The following is a 20,978-nucleotide window of genomic DNA, read 5'->3' as shown; positions in this document are numbered from 1 at the left end:
GTGGCGGGAGGTGGTACCCTCCTCCTGTGGAGTTGAGGGGGAATCCCCCCTTTGGAACTGCCCCAGCTGTCACGCAGTTCTGCAGGGAGAGTGCTCTGGCTGGAGGGCTTGGCTTGGGAAGGAAGACCGGACAAAATAAGTATCCCATTAGCCTCTCTGTGGCCCCCTTCTCCTCTGTGGATCCTTAAAACTTCCTGAGCCCTTCCCCAGAGCTGAAGCCTGTGGGTCCTGGCTTGCTATGAGTCTCCCATCTCCAGGGACTCACCAGCAACCCCTTCACCACCGCCTTTCCCTTGCCCTAGGCCGGCCTCAGTAACTCAATGCTCCTGCTCCTTCCTCAGTCGGGCCCAGGAACCCTGCCAAACATTGTGCTTCATGGTCTGGGGATGACTCAGGCCTTCCATCTCCAGCACCACCCCACCCCCAGTCCCTGATTCACTTCATAAGCTGTGCAGGGAGAGGAGCTGATAGGCAGCTTGACTCCAGGAGCCAGGGTGCTGGAAAGAGGGGCTATGCCCATGATTCTGCCTCCAACCCAGTGGCATTCCAAACGGGGTTATGGAGGAGAGGGATGGGACTGCAGGGGCTGTAGACAAGGTGGCTGGAAGGCCTGGAAGGTTAGTAGTTAGCAGGCCAACATGATGGTACCCTAGGAACCAGCGGGTCAATAAGTACCTATTAAGTTGCCTGCTCAAGCCCTGTTTGCAGCAGGCCAGACCTTCTAACTTCCAACCTGAGTTCCTCACTGAAAATGGAGGGGCACTCAAGGACTCTAAAGGCCACAGGCATGGCATTAAATCTTCCTTCCTGGGCGGCCTGGAGCAAGTAAGTCACTTGCCTGTGTAAGCCTCAGTTTGCTTATCTGTGCAGTGGGGATAAGAATCTTGCCCTCCTCCCTGGGTTGTTGAGTGGATTAAATGAAGGAACATGTGTAAAGTGCTTTGTAAACAGTCAAGTGCTGTAACAGTAGCAGTGTTATATTTATCTACATGACTAAAATGGAGAAAAAGAAACAGGTGGTGGCAAAGCTCTCTGCTCCTCTGTCATCCGGTGGCTCATTTCCCAGGTCTTCCCCGACACTGGGATTCCTTGAGGCCTTGGCTCATGGAAGTTCAGGGCTGGGAACTCCAGTTTCATGTTTGGCTGGAAACCCTTCAGCAAGTGGCTTGACTTTTCTGAGCTTCAGTGAGCTGAATGCAAAGGGCCAAAGAAAGAGAGAATTTCTCATCTCCTTTTGTCTTCTCCCAACTTCTCTCCCTCCCAGAGGATGGTGTGGTGATCAAAAGAGAGGTTCACACAGAGGTGAGGCCCAAAGGCCCAGCCCCCTTCCCCAGATGCGGCATGGTGTTGGGGGGGCGGGTACAGAAGAAATGTGGACATGTGGAGGGCTGGGCTGGGGCTGATCTGTGTGTATTACGATCAAAGGCACAGGGTGGGGTGGGGCAGAGGGGTGGGGGGGGTGAGTTCTTTGCATTGCTGAGGATTTAGCCCTTTTTCTCCGTTGCCTCAATGTCTTGGTATTCGACCCCCTCCCCAGTGTTCACCATGGGGCTGGGCCTGCAGCCCCTACTCAGGCCTGAGTGTGAATGAGGAGCAGGTTCTTTACCTGTCTGGCTGTTCACTGGGTTGGCAGGTCACCTGCCTGGTGAGCTGTCTGAGACCCTGCCTAGCTGACTGCCATCTTGCCCAGCTGTGGGGCATGTATTCAGGGACCACTAGCTTAGCACATTTGTCTGTTGGAGGACTGCACTGCCAACAATGTGCTCACTGCCCAATGGTCTGTGGAAGTGTCCCACTGTCCCACTGCCTGGCTTGCTCCAGCCGCTGGCATGGGTGAGAAGTGGAGAATGCGAGTGGGTGGGTCAGAGCCTCTTGGCTCCTGGTTCAGGGCAGTGGTTCCCATGTGGTAGCATGAGCATGTGCAGGCCGGGGCTTTATCCTGGGTGAGAGCAAGGACAGTTCAGCTCTGGAGCTCAGGGGCCTCCTTCAAAGGACGATGGAAGCAGAAATAGTGGCTTTGTTCAGGAGGAGAGGAAGAAAGATGCAGGCCGTCCTGGGCCCATCCCAGTATTAAGGGGGTTCTGGCTGCCAATTCAGCCAGGAAATGTGCCTTCTAAACAATGCCCTGGCCAGCCTGTCTTGAGCCCCATTTCCCATTCTTGTGGGAGTCCTGGGGGAGACGCCTCTGACCATTGTTCCCAGAGACAGCTCACCAGGGTCAGGTCTAGGCCAGGCTGGGGTCCTAGGCCCCCACACACTGGGAGAAGGCACATGATGTCTCAGAGAAGCGGCTCCTCCGGCTTTTGTTCTTGGCTGGGCAGGCAGCCACTCAGAACATTGTGGGGTGGGGGGATGGGGTTTGGGGTAGACATTCTCTTTTTCATTTCCCTTGGGAAAGGTTTATGGGAGAGTAAAGTGAGGTAGGTATTGGCAGACTTGTCACCACAAACTAGAAGAGACCCCAAAGTGGCTGCACCATAGGGGTACGGACTTGGTTTTGTCCAGGAGTGAACCCTCAGCACCTAGAGCAATGCCTGGCACATAGTAAGTGCTCAATAAACATTTGGGGAAAGTAAGAAACTCTTGATTTTCCCATCCCATGCTCCACTCCCATCATTTAAGCCTGCCTAATACTCATAGTGCCCTGGACTAGCAGGCAAACCTGGGTTGAAATTCTGTCTACACCACTTGCCTGGGCCTCAGTTTTCTTATCCCTAATGTAGAGATAATGATTGCTACCCCAGAGTTGCCATGAAAGTTTTTTTGAGATAGCTTTGAGAGATTTCCTGCTACCTAATACGCGCTCCTTAAATGCTATTTCCCTCTCAGTTTCTTCTTACCTAGCTGGGCTAAACAGCCCCAGCAATTACAGACTTTCCTCATTTGAACCTCATAACAGGTGCCATCATTTTCCCCACTTCATGGGTATGGAAACTGGGGCCTGACAACAGTGATTCTGGTCCCACAGTAAGGGGCAGAGTCAGGATTCTAGCACCATTCTTTCATCTCCCCATTCTTGCCTTTGACCCTCTGCCACTCTTCACTGTTAGCATTGATAATTGCTTCCATCTGCCATTCTGGCTGTGACCGTGAGCCCCTCACTGTATCTCCATGAGCCTTGGTTTCTTCAGCTGTCCAGTGGGAATAAACATCTTGACTCCCTTCGTCTTTATGACAATCCAGGGTGGTGGGATATACCAGCAACTTTTCACCTTTCCCCTCCTTCTCTCCATGGGATTGACAGGACACACCCTTCTGAGCACCATTGTCCCCAAGCATTCCTGGCAAGGCGGCTGAAACTCCAGCCCTTTAGCTCTCTGTCCAGGAAACATATCTGAATACAAGTGAGTGAGAAGGACATGATTAGAAGGATATGATTGGATCAACTCCAGTTTATTAAAACAACAATACATCATCTTTCACACTAATATTAGCAATACATGAATTTTGATACCCTGTGCAACTTGATTGGGACACACCAGTGGGTCATGACTCTTCAGGGAGAATGGCTGCGGGGTTCTGATAAACCCTTACGAAATGCATGCAATGATCAGCATTGTTATAATAATTGCCATTGTTCTTGTGCTGGGGAGGCCATGGGTTCAGGAACCAAACTGCTTGGATTCAAATACTGCCTGCCACTTCCCAGTGGTATGATATTGGACAAATTACTTAACTTTTCTGTGCCTCTGCTTCCTCACTTGTCAAATGGGGATGATAATAGTAGCATCTACTTCCCAGGGTATTTTAGTGACAAATGAGATAATGCCAATAAAGTACTTAGTACAGAGTCTAGTTCAAAGGTCAATAAACTACAACCAGTAGGCCAACTATGGCTCGCTGCTTGTTTTTGTAAATAAAGTTTTATTGGAACACAGCTATGTTAATTTGTTTACCTATTGTCTATGGCTGCTTTTGTGCTAACCACAGCAAAGTTGAGTAATTTCTGACAGAGACTCTAATGGCCTGCAAACCCTAAAAAATATTTACTAACTGGCCCCTTACAGAAAAAGTCTACCAACCCCTGTGCTAATTCATAGAGGAATTGCTCAATAAATGTTAGCTGTTATAACTATTATTTCATTTTTTTCTTCCAAAAGCCCATTCATTGTAAACATGGGGATACAAGCCCAGAGAGGGGACGTGACTTCTCCAAAGCCATTCAGTTATGTTGGTACAGGTCTGGGAGTGGGACCCAGGCCCCTTCACTCCAAGTCCAGATAACTTTGCAGTACATGATACTGAACAAGGATCCCTCATGCTCAGAGTCCTTGGACTCCATGTTCCTACTTTAGAACAGAGAGTAAGCTGGTTTAGTTCCCAGGCCAAAGGCTGTCAGCTGCCTGATCTCTGAGAACCCCCCACCCCCTTCCCCCATGCCAAATCAGAGACCTGCCAGGTCACTAGAACAGAGAAGCTTCTTGTACCATGGACACCTGTTGGACCCTTCTCCAGTCTGCTATCCTTGGGCTCATCCCCCGAGTAGGCTGTTCCATGCTCGGGACTCTTAAGTATATGCTAGCCTTGCCCTTGCTCCTTTAATGGGGTGATTTGAGGCCACTTACATTTTCTTTGGCATACTTTCTTGTCTAATAGCAACTATGATATAATTATGTTGCTCTTCTTTATTCTTTTTGTTTTTAACTTTTTAAATTATATAATATAACACATATACAAAGCAAAGAAAGAAAAAAAGTAATAGTTTTCAAAGCACTCTTCAGCAAGTAGTTACAGGACAGATCTCAGAGTTTGCATTGGATTATTATACCATTCCCTCAGATTTTTCCTTCTAGCTGCTCCAGAATATAGGGGACTAGAAGGAATATTTTTTTATCATCACAATTAATTTTTTTTTATTTTCTCTTTTTGTGAAAAATAACATATATTCAAAAAAGCAATAGATTTCAAAGCACAGCACCACAATTAGTTTTTTTTTAACATATTTCAGAGTTTGACATGGGTCGTGATTCCATAATTTTAGGTTTTTATTTCTAGCTGCTCTAAGACACTGGAAACTAAAAGAGATATCAATGTAATGATTCAGCAATCATACTCATTTGTTAAATCCTACCTTCTCTGTATAACTCCACCATCACCTTTGATCTTTCTATCCTACTCTTTAGGGGTATTTAGGCTGTGGCCATTCTAACTTTTTCATGTTGGAAGGGGCTGTCAATAATATGGGGTATCTCCCTTATTCTTAATCCTCTCAAACTGTCTAGTTATCTTTCATTTCCTGTCCATTTCCCTTATTAGGGAGTTAAGTGGAACAAAGTCAGGCCAAAACTTATGGAGTAGTATGGGAAAGCTCATGGATTCTCATCCTGGGTCCCCAGAACCCAGAGGGGTAGCTTGGGCACCAAAGACGATAGAGGTTGGCAGGATACACCACTTCCTATTCCTGTACCCTGGTCTCATGTCTCAGAAGTGGCAGACCTAGGAGGTAGTTCTAGCGAGAGTGAGTGTGTCTGTGTGTCTGTGTGTGTGTGCATGTCTGCATTCCTGAGACCACAGTCTCCCTTTGGCATAGGGTCTGGCCTACGGTAGGCACTTTGGATATGTTCATTTCCTTCTTCTCTTAGGTGACCATGGTGCCTAACCCTGGGCAAAGCTGGTCAGGTGGGTACACAGGAGATATTAAGTGAATGTTTGTCAAATGTCTGGATTGATAGGTGTGCTATATTGTTAGGTGCTCTATGTTCTGTGTGGGTAGTATATGGTATGTGTGCACTTTGACTGTGGAGTGTGTGCTGTGAGATTGAGGACAGCATGTGCTTGGCATGTGGGCTCAGCTGTGCATGGTGTATTGCTGAATAAACCTATATGGGAGTGGGTGTGAGGCAGGAGGGCACGGTAAAGTTTAGGGTATAAGCTCTGAAGTCAGACTAGCCTGGGGTTGAAACTCAGCTTGGTGCTTATTCATGTTCCCTGAGTTTCTCTAAGTACCAGTTTCCTCAACCGTTAAAAAAAAAAACTGTGGGGGTGGGGCGGGATTTATAAATGACAAACTTACAGGAATGTATGGAGCACTACATGTGCTGATGTAGGCAGAAATCCTAGCACATGAACTGGCACATGGTGAGTGTGCAATATGTGATAATTGTTGATGATAATAACTAGTATGTGGAGAGTTCAGCTATCAGGGGTGTATGTGCTCTGCAGGGAGTGTGAGAGTGTGTATATGTGTGTGTGTGTCCAGCATGGGGTGAATATGTGAGGAATGGCCTGATGGGAGAGGCTGAAAGTATGGGGCAAATCCTGGGGACCCATGCCTGGAAGGAAAGCCCAGAAAGCAGGGGCAAAGTTCTAAAGAGTGCACAGAGGGAGCTGGGAGGAGCCCAGACTTGAGTGGAATGATCTGATGACTTTAACAAGCCTTTCCTTCCTATAAGCAGCAAAATTAATGGGATGAAAGTGGGCAAATGTCAATTTTGTTGGAGACCCAGGCCCCAACAGGGCAACCTATTATCTTAAGAAACGGTCTATCCTAGGACTCTCCACGGTGCTCACCAAAGGCATCTCGAATCCCTGCCTTCTCAGGAGAGAGGAAGTGAGGGATACGGAGGTGGAGGTAAATGAGCATGCAACCAAGGAGCAGACTCTGGGAGGCAGCCTGGAGAGGAGACTCAGGAGCGTGGAAAGTTTTCAGTGGATCCTGGTACAAGAGGCTGGAAGAGGAGGGGAATCTGCGAGGGAGAGAGAGAACAGGAGACTGTGGAGGCAAGGGGAAGGGGAGAGGTAGGCAGTGGCATTGAGAAACCCACTTTCTATGTCTTCCTGGGCCAGAGAAATATTTTCTACGCCAGGTGTTGCAGCCTGTCAGTGAATCATGGGACTGGGTCTAGGAGTGTTCCATGTTCCAGTGGTTGGACTTGCAGCTGGGAACATGGAAGTTAACCAAAATTTCAGAGTGTTTCAGGGGCACCTGAATATGTGGAGGGCATTTTCATAACAAGGGATGGAATCTACAAGCCAGATGACCTACAGTTCCCTAGTACTCCTCTGTGGCTTACCTCCATTCCCTCTCCTTTGGCTTCTATCTCTAGCTCAAGATACCACCTAGCCTGACTATGACCCATAGTTCACTTCTGAGACTCAGCTGAGGTTTATCTGCCATTTACTCTGTGCATCAGTAGCCAAGTCTTTCCATCTGCTATTGTAAGCCTGGAGTCCTGTCCCACTTCCCTGCACTCTCCAGGATAGACCTGCACCACTGACTGGGGAGTCATCTTTGGCCACAGTTGATATGGACATCTAAGGACTTCCATGTTCCTACATTTTTGGTCTCTACAGTTTTCCTCTTTACCGTCTGCCTGAAGATATATCAATTGTCTGTGAAACCTTGAAGACAGGGACCACAACACTACAGTTTACTAATAATAACATTGGTGGTGGTGATCATAATATTACTGCCATTGAAGATGGTGACAGTGTCAGTGTGGTAATGGAAGTGTAAGTAATGCATTGATGGTAACAACACTGATGAAAGTAATGGTGAGAATGATACAGAGGTGGTGGTGATGACAGAGGTAGCAACAGAGGTGATGGTGGTTGTATTGGTTTGAATGTGTTGTGTACCCCAGAAAAGCCATACTCCTTAATCCTCATGCAATTTTGCTGAATGGGATCTTTTTTATTGTTTCCATGGAGATGTGACCCACCCAATTGTGGGTGGAAACTTTGATTAGATGGTTTCCATGGAGATATGTCTCCAGGCATTTAGAGTGAAGTTGCTTACTGGAGCCCTTTAAGAGAGAACCGTATTGGAAAAAGCTCACAGCACACATGGCCAGAGACCTTTGGAGATGAAGGAAAACACCCCTGGAGAAAGCCATTGAAGAAGATAGGAGAGAAAGCTATCAGACATCCCTATGCACCTTCCCAGCTGAGAGAGAAACCCCAAACTTCATCAGCCCTTTCTTTGGAGTTAAGGTATCTTTCTCTGCATGCTTTAGTTTGTGCATTTTCATGGCCTTAGAACTGGACACTCACAGCTTAATAAATTCCCCCTTATAAAAGCCATTCCATTTCTGGCAGCTTAACCAACTAAAACAATATTAATGATACAGGTGGTGATGGTAATGATGTTAATGATGATAGAAATAATGATGATAGTGGAGCTGTGTTGCATGTGGACCTGATGATAGTTATGTTAGAGGTAGAAATAGTGCTGAGGAAGAGAATGAGGGTATGATGATGGTTGAGATGGTAGTGATGTTGATGGAAGTGGCCATAGTAAGGATGGTGGTGAGGAAGGGGATGATAATGGTAGAAGTGGTACTTGTGATATTAGAAGTGGTGATGGTAGTGATTGACAAAGCTATTCAAGTTGTTGATGGTGAGACTAGTGAGGGAGGCAGTGATGGTAGTAGTGATGGTAGTGATAGATGTGTTAGTGAGGATGGTAATGTTGATGGTTTCCATAGCAATAAAAATGGCAATGGAGATAGAGTGGTAGCGGCAGTGGTAATGGCAGTGATGAGATGAAGTCTGGGGCAATTAAAGATAGTGATGGTAGTGACAATTATGACAGCCAAGAGCCTAATAAATCTACTCTCTATGTCTATTATCTTCTATCTTACTCTTGACTTTTCTTCCAATACTCTCCATCTTAGTTTTACCTCAGTTTCCATCCTTCACTATTTTGGGTAGAATTAGAAATTTGGGCCAACCAATAAAGGCACTGTGGAGCTGTTGGTTTCAAGAAGAGTAGCTGAGTCCCCTGGTCTCATTTCTTCTTGTAAAAATCTATTTCAGGAAGTGATTTTCCCTCATTTCCACTATTAATCAAAACAGAAAAAATTGGCACCAGAGTCTAAAGTTTGGTACTATGAAGACATCCTGGTGAAGAAAAATGTAATGTTGGAAAGTTACCTGAAGAAGGTTGTGGAATGTCCTACCTTTGAAATGCTCAGAACAAGACAGAGATTGCCATTTGCCTGGATGGATCATGCAAGGAGATAGACAAAATGATCTCTTTAGATCAGAATCCAACTTTGGCCTACTAGGCAGGAAGACAAATGGATTTGTCTACTAAAATATGGGGTTCCACCTCTGAAGCTCATAGTAAAGAAATGAGAAGAGGAGGGCAGGGAAGGGAAGAGGCGATGCAGTTTGGTGGTTCAGAGAAATGTTGGCATTTTTTTCCAGATTCTTTGTGGTTCTGAGTGGGAGGTGACCCAGGATGTGGGACTCTGTGGTGCTGCCTCCAGCCCTGCATCTGCCAAGAGGCAGCTCTTCATCCCACAGCCAGGCTATAGTAAGAATGAGGAGAAAAGGAAAGAAAGAGGGAGGGGATACAGCTCATAATTCCCAGGAGAAATCTTGATTCTCCCACAAACTGGGAGCTCTTATCTCCTCTGCAACTCCTCTTTCCTCTCCCACTTCTCAGTTTTCTAATTGCTAAAGTCCAGCCTAAGCCACTTACTGAGCCCAATCATGGACAAGCTTCCCACAGTAACTGGATGGGTACCAAGGAAGTGGTCATATTCCAAGAGAAGAGGGCACAGAATCTTGCCCAAATAACATGGGCTTTAAAGTCAGAACTAGGGCCAAGTCCCAATGCCATTACTTAATCATTGTGCGACTTCAGGTCTAATGATGCCACTCCCTGAGACTCAGTTTTGTCCTCTGTCAAATGGAGAATTCACAGAGTTCAATAAGGATTAAATGAGATAATGTATGTAATGTTCCTAATATACTACTGGCCCCTAGATGTTCAACAAGCATTAATTTTCTACTCCCAACCCTGCCCCACCCCCATATATACACACCCAATCCTTTTCATAATCTTTCCGAAGTGGAAAGAGTAGTCGTGGCTTAAGATCCTTACCAGGCTCCTTAAGTGTCCTCTTCACATTCTTCATAATATCCAAAGTCTACATTTAAGATTAAAGGAACCTTGGTGCTGGATTTGCAATCAGAGAACTTGTTAGCAGTATGACCTTGACTTCTCTAGGCCTCAGTTTCCTCATCTGAAAATACAGATAATTATCCCTGTTCTGCCAGCCTTGAAGGGTTGTTATGAGACTCAAATGAGGTCATGTTTTGGGAAGAGAAAACTGCTGGGTACATGTAGGGGTTATTGGCTCTGTCTGAAAGGGAGCAAGGAGATATAAGTTCCTGGAGACTGGGTTAGGGCATAACTCAGGGTTTTTTATCCCCTTGGGGATAGCAGGACCAAACATACAGAGGCTAAGAGGAGACTGGGGGCATAGACTTAGAGCCAGCCATGAGGCCATACATGTTTGACTTGGGTTGGTGGGGTGAGACTGGGGTAGTTTATTTATGCCCTTTGGCATAAGTTACATATAAATATGTCAATTATGGAGTATGAGTCAACTGCCTGGGATTTCTTGAGCTAGATGGCAACCCAAAGAGGCTAAAGGCCTCCCTCTCTTTCCTTCCATCTTCTAGGTTTACTGAGTTCCAGTTCTACTTTAATGAACTTGACAAGTGTCTGTGGTTGGCCAATTCTTCCCTGCCTGCCACAGGAAACTATGGGTCATGCCTGTCTGGGTGAACTTAAGAGCTGGCTTTTGGCTGAGTTGGGAGTTCTGATAGGGTGCAGGTTTTTATGGTACCTTCTGTCTGAGACTTGGCAGTCTTTACCAATAGTCCCTTTCTTTTTCACACATGTCCTCCCTTATTTGCCTCATCAGTGGCCTACTCTTATTTCTCATATTAATGGCCAACTCTTCATACCTCAATGGGTCCTTTACTTCCTGACCAAAGTCTAGTTCTCCACTCTTACTGCTGGGAATCAAGGGTTCCTGGTGCCTGTTACATGCTCAAATCTGACCACATAGCCACACCACTTACCCAAGTGCATTTCTTTATCCTTTGCTCAGTCTACCCCCCCCCCCCCTCAGCCTCTCACTCTTCTCTGAAATATTTCAGAGAAATCTTCCCATTTTAAGCCCCCCACCCATGACACCCTCCAGCTCTGGCTCCTCCCAACCTATCCCTGCCTCTTTCATTTTCCTGGGGGGTAGCTTACAAGAGCCTAGGGATTTTTCTTCCACCCTTCGTTTCTCTTCCACTTGTTTACCTGGCTTTCCACCACAGCACTTCTTCTTACCTCATGACTCAGCTCCTATCTCAGTCGCCTGCTAGTGATGCATTCTTGTGCCTCCCCCTACAAGCAGCCTGAACTCTGGGTGCCTCACCCCAAGCCAATTTTGACCCTGCCTGGCCCCCACCCACAAAGCTCGGTCCTGTTAGCCCTGCCCTGTGAAGCATCCCACAGCAGCCAGCTGCTGCCTGCAGTCCACTGGTGGGAACCACATACCAGCCACCTCTAGAGTTGGAGTTCAAACACAGACCTCCTAACATGTGTTTGATCAGCTGAGACCAAATCCACAGGCTTCCAGGAAATGGCACCTGTGCTCTGGTCCCAGGGTCTTAAGGCAGGCCTGGCACAGCCACGTGGCCAAGATATGGGGAGGAAAGGAAGGGCAAAGAGAGCTCTTTTCCACATATGTATGTGTGTATGTGTTTGGTGAGCGAGGGTGGTGGTGATGAGTGTGTTGTGTTACTTACTGTGCTGGAAACCGCAGGGTGCCACTAGGGAGTTTGCTAGGCTGTCACTGTGTTGCCAGAGTCCTGTGCACTTGATCTGTGTGTTATGTGCCAGACAGTTAGAGAGGTGCCATGCTGTGTGGGTAGTGTGTTTGTTATGTGTCACTGTGTTGTGTGTGTACATACATGCTGTGGTTGTAATATCTTGTGTGTCAATGGTGTGGGCTGTGGTATATGTTATGATGTGTGTTATCTTACTGAGGTGGGGGGTTCTGTATGGGGGATGTATCCCACTCTGCTGCAAGTGTGGTGTGGGTGTGCTTGGAGGCTTGGGTGTCACGGAACTGGTGTGGGATGAGGACATTCTATGGTTGACTGGATGTATGTCATTGTATGTGACCAGTATGGAGAGAGGCTTGTGTGCCCAAAACCCAGTTCCTGGTGCCTCTAGCTCAGACCCAGAGTCTCCAATTTCAAGTGAATTTGGGCCAAATTCTTGTATAAGTGTCCTAGTTTCCACCCCAACCCTCACCATTTAGCTTGGGTCATCCCTCAGTTCCTGTGGTTTAATCCAAACCACTAACCAAATTTCCCTGAATACTCTGGTTATTATGACCAGAGGAGGAGGAGAGAAGAGGAGAGAAGAGAAAAAGAAGGAAGAGAAGGAGGAGGGGAGAAGGAGGAGCACTAGGAGGATGAGGAGAATGAAAAAGAGGGGGAGAAGAGTCGGAGAAGAAGGAGGAACAGGAGAAGAGGGTGGGGGAGCATGGAGTCTATTGGAGGGATTGTTTGAGTCCCAAGTCACTATACTAGGCATTACAGATGTGGTAAATGCCAGTGTGATCAGTGCTCCCAAGGCCAAATCAGGAGTCCATGGGAGGGGCAATCAGGTGGACCTGGTTTAATCTATGGGGGAAAAGAAAAGACTTTCTGGAGAAAATGATTTTGGAGTGATACCCAAAGGTGTGATGATTCTGGGTTCTGATTCCAGCACTTTGGAACATTTCCACTTAATTTCTTGGTTTCTCAGGCTTAAGCTGAGGGTGCTATCTTTGAATTATTCCTCTTCACCCGCATCCAATCAAGTTGGCAAACTGCAATGGCTCATGTTTTTAATCACTCACTCAACAAATCGTTATTGAATCTGGACTCTGATAGAAATTGTGTCATGCCCTGGGGATACATCAACAAATAAGCCAGACTAGGTCCTGCCCTCATGGATTCTGCTTGTTCCTCAACACTGTCCCTCCTACTGCCTCTGCTTCATGTCAGGCCTGCAGTTCTTATCCAGGAATAAGTATACCATGCTCCCCTTCCCTCACTGGTCTCCCCAGATCTAGGCTCACCCCTCCCACCCACCATCCATATTGCAGCCAAGGAGCTTTCCAAAGCACAGTTCAGACTGCTCATTCTCCAAAATTAATTGTAGTCTTACTGTGTGCCAGGTACAGTTATAGATACTTGGGATCCATCAATGAACAAAACAAAGTTCCCTGACCTCACAGAGATAACGCTGCAGCCAAAGGATACAGCCAATAAAAACAATAATATATATATATGTAATAAATAAATTATATAGTATATTAGAAGGTGATATGTGTTTTAGGAAAATAATAAGGAAGGTAATGGGGATTGGGAATGCTGGAGTGGAGGGCAAGATGCAGAGTTACCTTAGATGGTCAGGGTAGGCCTCACTGAGAAGGTGATAATTCATCAAAGACTTAAAGGAAGTGAGGGAATTAGCCATGCAGATATCTGGAAGAAGATCCTTCTAGGCAGAGAGAGTAGCCAGTGCAAAGGCTGTGAGGTGAGAGCGGACGACTGGATCGTTCAAGAACACTCAGGAGACCAGTGAGGATGGAACCTCATGAGAGAGGGAGTAATAGCTGGAGATGCTGGGAGAAGGGAGTGCACGGAGTTTGGGAGGCCAGTATAGATACAATGGCTTTTACTCTGAGTGGGAAGGGGAGCTGTAAGATGATCTTGACTTATGTTTGAACAGCATCCCTCTGGCTTCTTTGTGGACAATAGTCTGTAGTGGGCAAGGACAGAAACAGAAAATCAGTCAGGAGGCTATTGTAGCCATCCAGGCAACCTCAAATGGATGAGTAGCTGGGAGAAGTTTTGTGTGTTGTATAGTGCTGGGCAGGTAGGCAGGACCAGGGAGATATTATTACTTCTGGAAAACAAAGGAATGACCACAGATGGGCTGGACAGGTAGGCCACTGACCATAATCAGGAAAGGCATGGGAAGCCCCTAAGATGTTGCATGGAACCCTTTCTGCTCAGTCCAAGATTCTAGCCCCATCTCAGCCTTAGAATGCATCCAGTAGTATTTGACCAGAGGCGTAATCGCTCAGCATGCCCATTTATCACTAGTGTCTACAGAGCTCTTGCTAAGCCATAGTCCTGTGCAGGAGATATTAGTATCCCCATTTTACAACAACAGCAACAAAAACAAGAACAACAACAGCTGCCACTTATATGGTGCTTCTTATAACCCAGGAACTTGTTCTAAGAGCTTTGCGTACGTGGAATCATTTAATCATCACAACCACCCTAGGGGCTAGATATTGTGATCATTCCAATTAGACAGGTGAGGAAATTATGGCACAAAAAGTGTAGATAACTTGCCCAAGGTCACACCATTGTAAAAGGCAAAGCCTTTTTTTTTCTTTTTTCAAACTGAGGCATTCTGGTTCCTGAGTTTTAAGCCCCATGCCAATAAGAAAACCAAAGATCAGAGATGGGAGTGATTTGTGCAAGTTTACACAGAAAATTGTGGTGAAGTTCATATTTGTGCCAACACACCTAACTCATAGCCCATTGATTCCTTCAATGTGCCCTCCCTGCATTCTCTCAGCTTTCACCCTAATGCTCCAAACCAACACAGACTCTGAAGGTAAACTACTGTCTTTAAGCTTTATTTTCATCTATCACATTTTCTTTTGCCTCATACCCTCTCCCACCTGCATGTTTCCAGGCCAAAATTTGGAGCTTTCATATGAGCCCACACCCTGAACAACATAAGCCAGGAAAAGGAGGCTGGTCTGCCACCAACTGGGTGGCATTACTAGAGGCATTTTTCCATTCAAATAAGTGTCTTCTTTACCTAAAGGAGAGATTGGAATAGAGAAATTCCTCTTAAGCCTCCCTAGAAGGTGCAGCCATGAGTATGTGTTTGTGCATGTGTGTGTCTGTTTTCACCTGTGTACCTGGATGTATGAGTTGTTGGGGGACAGTGTGTATAGGTGCTTATGTGTATCTGTATGTGTGCATAAGAATTTATCAGTGTCTCTTGTGTATGTCTCTCTCTGTGTGTAAATTTAGCTGGGTGGGGGAGTGTGAGTGTATGTGTGAGTGTGTCTGGGGTTATGTATGATGGGAGTGGGATGCGCATGTGCATGTGCGTGTGTGTGAGTTTCGGTGTGTTTGTGGCTCTGGAGCTCAAGGCTAATCACTGGACCCTTCCACAGAACTAGCTGGCCTCAGCTTGCCCTACCCACTGCAGGCACACCTGTTGTACCAGATCTGCCACATCAGAGATTGCCAGGCTCTCTGCCTCTGCTTCACCCTCCTGTCACTCCCTGTCTGGTTCAAAGTTTCTCCCCTAAGGTATCCAAGCTATAGCCCAAGGAAGCAGAAACCATTGTGAGAGAGGTAAGCACATATCAATCCAGGATTCTGAGACCCAGCATGATGGTGATCCTGTACTTCTGGGCTTGGCACAGGCTTCTGCCATCAGAATGGGAAGGGTTGTAAATGTTGAAGCCATCCAACAACTCCTCTATTCTCCTGATGGGAAAAACGGGAACTATTTCTTTCAGGGTCTAGTTAGGAAAACAGAAACCACTCTAGGTCTTTCAATGGAGGGAATTTAATCCAGGGGATTTAATCCAGGTAGCAAAAACTCTGGGGCTAGAAATCCCAGCTTTGTGCCCCGGCCCTGCTGTTTACTTACTATATGACTTGGGTAAATCATTTCACCTCTCTGTGCCCCAGTGTCCTCGTCAGTAAGTTAGAGATAATAATAGCATGGAGCTCAAAAACTCAAAAGTAAGGTTACAATATTCATCATATGTGAAAGTATTTAGAGCAGTGTCTGGCACATAATAAGTGATGGATTAGTGTGGATTGCTTTAGTAGTAGGACAGTGAAGACATTGAATATCTGGGTTTCTAGGATCTGCCCCATGCCTGAGTGACTAACTCTATGTCCTTAGGTGGGAACTTCCTTTCTCTGAATCTCTACTTGTCCAACATCAGATCAGGAAACTCTAGTAAAGCACAGGCACTGGTCACTCTTCCAGGATGGTGGCAAAAACAGGCAGTGGAAAGCATCTTGCCACTAAGCTCTGAGCCAGGGCCTCTTGCCCTCTTCTGCTCATAGCACCTTTACCATTCAGTTTTCAGAAGCGCATGAATATCTGGATGCACAACAGAGGTTCAGTCTACCCCAGAGGTGGCCCCAACCCTGTAATCCCAGCCCTTTGAACTGTCCCCACACACCAGCACAGCTCATGATTCAAAAAGGGCTCACCAGCCATTAGCTGAGCATGAAATCACATCAGCATAACTCCAAATCCACATGCGTGATGACACCAGCCATGGTCCCTGTCACTACCACCCCCCAGCCAAGAATCTAAGCCCCTTGACACCTCTGTGTCCCTTTATTCAGCAGTACCCAGCAGTGCCTGGCACAGAGTTGAGTGCCCAGTGGTATGCCTGGTGAATGTCTGCAGAATGGGAATGATTGCAAACTGACAGCCTACCTGCCAAATTCAGCCTGTAGATTTCGTTTAGCTTGCAGAATGTCTTCAGGAAGTTTAAAATTAGTCACCAGGATTGCAAAATGGCGTGGTTTTATGTAAAAATCTGGATTTTTTTGCTCTTTTTGAGAGAATTTAGGAGTTCTGTCAAACCTGGTGCTGTCCCTGGAGACAAGGCACATGCCGTCCAGCTCACTACAACCCTTACGCCTACCTGTTGTCTCCCCAGCTGCCATTGCTCAACCCACTTATACCATTATTTCCCGTCACTTGCTCTATTTCCTTCACTTACATCACTTACTTGGCCAGAGTAAGTATCAAACTCTACCTTCTTAGGTAGAGGTTGAGCCCAAGGGAAGTCCTGGGGGCAAAGATAGCCATCCACTCACATGAGCTTTGTAATATTAGCTTCCGTGTTCATTTATCCCTCTACTTATCCATCCAGGCCTCTCTCCCTACACCCAATCTAGGAGAAGAGATACGTGGGAGGCACAGATAGTTTTGTTGCCCATAAATAGAGGACTCTGGGATAGTGAAGGATAGTGACATTTCTTCTGGCCAAAGTGAAATCAGGGGGAAGCTTATAGGAAGAGGCTATGTTTGAGCCTGGAAGGATGGACAGGATTTGGACAGATGGAGCTGGAAGCAAAAGGGAGAATAGAATTAGCAGCTAAAGCAACAAAGGCATGGAGGTGGCCATGTCTGGGTTGTGTACTGGGAACCTTGAATGGTTCAGTAGGCTGGTTCTCAGTAGGTGGGGGGGGGGGGGGGAGCTGGGAAAGTAGAACTAGAACTAACATTTTTGCTGATCCCTAATCTCTGGAAAACTCTTAATCTCTCCCAGTGGCATGTGAGGGAATCACATACAGTAGCTCCTCTGGTTCTCACAGCAATCCTGTGAACCAAAGACTACTGAGTTAATTGTTACATATGAGTGAACTGAGGCTCCGAGATTGGGGACTTGCCCAAACCCACACAGCTGGGAAGTAGAAGGGCTGGAATTCTCCCCAGGCCTGCCTAAATATTGGAATTTTAAAAAGGCTGGAGAACCATTTTAAGGCTTTAAGCAAAGGAGTGGCTGGGCATGTCATGCTTTTTGGGTCATGGGTAGATGGCTCAGTGTACGTGGGAGAGGAGTTCCAGACTTTTCTGCCTCTGCTTCCCTCCACATCTCACCCTTTCCAAGTCCTGTTGTGTCCACCTAAATAGCTCCCATCCCTCTGCCTTGCCATTAATCCAGGCCCCCCATCTGACTCCTCTGGGTACAGCAGGAATCCCCTAACTAGTCTCTTTGCTTGCATTCTTCCTCGCTCCCAAGTCATTCACCTGCCAGCCAGAGTGAACTTCCAAAATGTCAATGCTGACTCTGTCAACCCTACCCCAAGCTTACACCCACTTCGTTGCTTGGAACTCTTCAAACAGCTCCCCGTTGCCTGGAGTCTTCTTTTCCATCATCTTTTCCCCCTGTCAAGCCTTTCCTTCTCACCCTGCTATGCTTTCAGTGCCTGACTCCTCTTTGTCTTTTCAGGACTCAGTTCAGGTGCTATTTCCTCCTGGAAGCTTTCCCTGACCTCTTTTCCTCTCCCATGTCTGAGTTAGATGTCCCTCTTCTGGCCTCACCTCTACCATGGCAATTTCCACATGTATACTATAATGAAACCATCCTTCTTTAGGGTCTCTTTTACAAGACCGGAAGTTTCTTTAGGGCAGAACTGAGAGGCAGGAGAGTGCTCAGCCTGCCTGGCTTTGAATCCTGGTTCTGCCATTTAGCAGATGTGTGCACTTGAGTAAGACTCTTTGCTGCTCTCTGCCTCCATTTCCTTCTGTAAAATTAAAACAATAGTAGCACCAATCTTCCAGAGGATTTTTGTGACATAGAAAGAAGACAGCCCATGTAAAAGATTTAGAAGAATGCCTAGACCATAGTAAATGCTCAAAAAAAAATGCAGCCATTGTTGTTTCTATGTTCTCAGGACCTGGCACAGAGTAGATGTTTGGTGGCTGAATGGGATGGTCTGGAGGATCCTCGGTCAGGGGACACTGTGTTTCTTGGAGGGGATCCTAGTTAGAATATGACCCTCTTGTAAACTGGGCTTGGAAGGAAGCAGGGGTAGACTTAGTTCCCAGGAAGAACCTAGTAATGCCAGTATTATTTGAAGCAAAGCAACTTCAGAGCTGAAGCCTGTGTGTGGCAGCTCCTATCTGGTCTGGTCACCAGCCTCCCCTTCATCAATGTGTTTCCATTGGTCAGCTGACACCCCATTTGACTAAGTCCAGGCCTAATTGTGCTGCTGCACAGTGAGTGGGCAAGCCACTGGGAGGCCAGAGGCTTGTTAGGACTAGGCCTTTACCAGGGCCAGAGGGCCCACAATGTGATACCCGCTCAGGGCTCAGTCAATGTGTTTCCAATCAGCAATTAGTCTTTAATTAATGGGGCTGCCAAATGATTGCTTTCCTGTCTGAATGGCAGCATGGGCAGGGAGCTGGCAGGAATGGCCATCTGGGGAGTGTTAAGCTGGAGTTACAAGAGGAGACATAAAGAAAGGAACCAAATACCCCAATTTGGACCTGAATCATGGCCCTGGGCAAGCAGCATGGCACCCAGCCCAGTGGCAAATTAAATCCAGGCCTAGGCTCCTGGTGGCACCTGTTCCTGCCCAGCCCCTTAAGTCTCCATGGGATCTGGGGTTGGCCAAGAAGCTACCCTCTTGGGGCCTTTGTTTCCCCAGGTAGATAAGAAAGGGTTTACTGGAGGGTCTCTATGGGCCCTCACAGCTCTGGTGCTCTGAAAGACTTGCCCATGTTATACACAAATTAATGGGAAAGGTGGACATGGAGTCCATGCCTCCTGCTGTCCCAGACGGGCTTCATCTGTAAAATGGTGATAATCATTTATATTTCCTGGACTTGTTGGGATGGGAAGGAATTCTATAAACTGTGAAATATCATGCTTTGAAGCTGGAGCTTGGGACTAGGAAGACATGAAATTGGCTCCTGGTGGTTCCCCGCCCTGGGTGCCTCTGAGCCTGGTCCTCATAACCTCCCTTCCCTTCAACCAGAGGAAGGAGAGATAATGATGATAAGCATCAACATGGTACTCAGCATCTTCTGAGCTTGCATTATCTTACTGAGTTGTCACTATAGCCATATGAAGTAGGTATTGTCCTTCTCATGCCCAGTTTACAGAAGAGGAAGTTGAGACACTGAACAGGTTACCCACTGACCCATGGTTCCACAACTAGTCCCACAGCAAGAGTTGGAATTGAGCCCCAGGAGGCCTGACTTTGGAGCCCATTCTTTTAACCAATATCCAAGAGGCAGCTTCTCTCTATTTTTTGGAGACCCCATCTTGGGCAACAGTTTGATATCCTCTCTTGACATCTACAGACAGGCTAAGGACATCAGCCCTAGCTGAACCATTAGTGACAATTATATTCAGCCCTCTCATGGTGTGGATGGGGAGACTGAGACCCAGAAGTGGGCAGGGACATGCCCAAAACCATATAGTATGTTTCTGGCAGCTCTGGGCTTTGGATCCAGGTTACTGACTCCCACGTCCTTGGGTTAGATCAAAATCCCACCCCCTGAAACTCTCCTCTCTCCTTCATCCATACCCTACTGTTGATTTCACATCCTACATATGTTACTGATTCATCAGCACCTCTCCATCCCCTCCATGCCTGTCCTGGGTCAAGTCCCCTCCTACTTGCATAGGTTCTACTGGTTTAGCCTTCTAGTGGTTTCTAGATGAATCTTCCAAGTGTACACTTTTATCCTATCACACACTTGCTTATGAATCCTCAGTGTCTCCCTATTGCCTGTCAAAACAAGTACAAACTCCTTTGTCTGCCATTCAGGGCCTTCTATATAAAACTGCAATATACTTTTCCAGCTTTGACTCTTTTCCTATCCATAAAAATTATGCCTCAGCCAAACTGAGCTCATCAAAGATTTATTTCCTACTTCATAGGGTTGTTGTGAGGATTGAATGAGTTGCTATATGTAAAGTCTTTAGAACAGCACCTGGCACAGAGCAAGTGCCATAAAGTGTTTGTTATAATAGATTTTTGGACCTGCCTTATCTATTTCCACCTCCGTGCTTCTTTCCGCTCACTTAGTTCCCTATAACTACTATGCCCTTTCACCTCTTTCTCTGCATGTCCAAGTCCTACACAGCCTTCACGGCCTTCATCTGTCTGTCTTTGAACCCTATTAACACTCTCTCTGTCCCCTTGCAGGCCTGCCTACTCAATCTTTTATTACAGGTGAGTGTGTACATATGTTCTTCAGTAGTTTTTATGCTCTTTGAGGACAGAAAGTTTAATGTAGGGAAAATAGCAAAGGCTTGGGCATCAGATTTACTTGATTTTAATTCCTGGCTCTGCTACATCCAGCTGTGTGACCTTGGAAAAGTGACCAAAACTCTCTAAGTTTTAATTTCCTCACAAGTAAAGTAATCTTTACCTGGTGGGAAATGTTAGAAGGTTTTCACCTGAGAAAGCATATACTTTCTGGTACACAGTAGATGCTCTCAGGCTTCCCCCCCCCCCCTATTTTTTTATGCTAAGGAGCCAGAGGAAAGTAAGACATCCTTTTGAGCTAAGCACTACAACTGTCTGCATTTTATTGATGGGAAACTGAGGCACAAAGAGGTTAAGCCACTTTCCCAGAATACCACAGCCAAGGGCTA

This window comes from Tamandua tetradactyla, chromosome X (assembly GCF_023851605.1).
Source record: "Tamandua tetradactyla isolate mTamTet1 chromosome X, mTamTet1.pri, whole genome shotgun sequence".
Taxonomy (NCBI): domain Eukaryota; kingdom Metazoa; phylum Chordata; class Mammalia; order Pilosa; family Myrmecophagidae; genus Tamandua; species Tamandua tetradactyla.
This window is presented reverse-complemented; position numbering follows the sequence as displayed.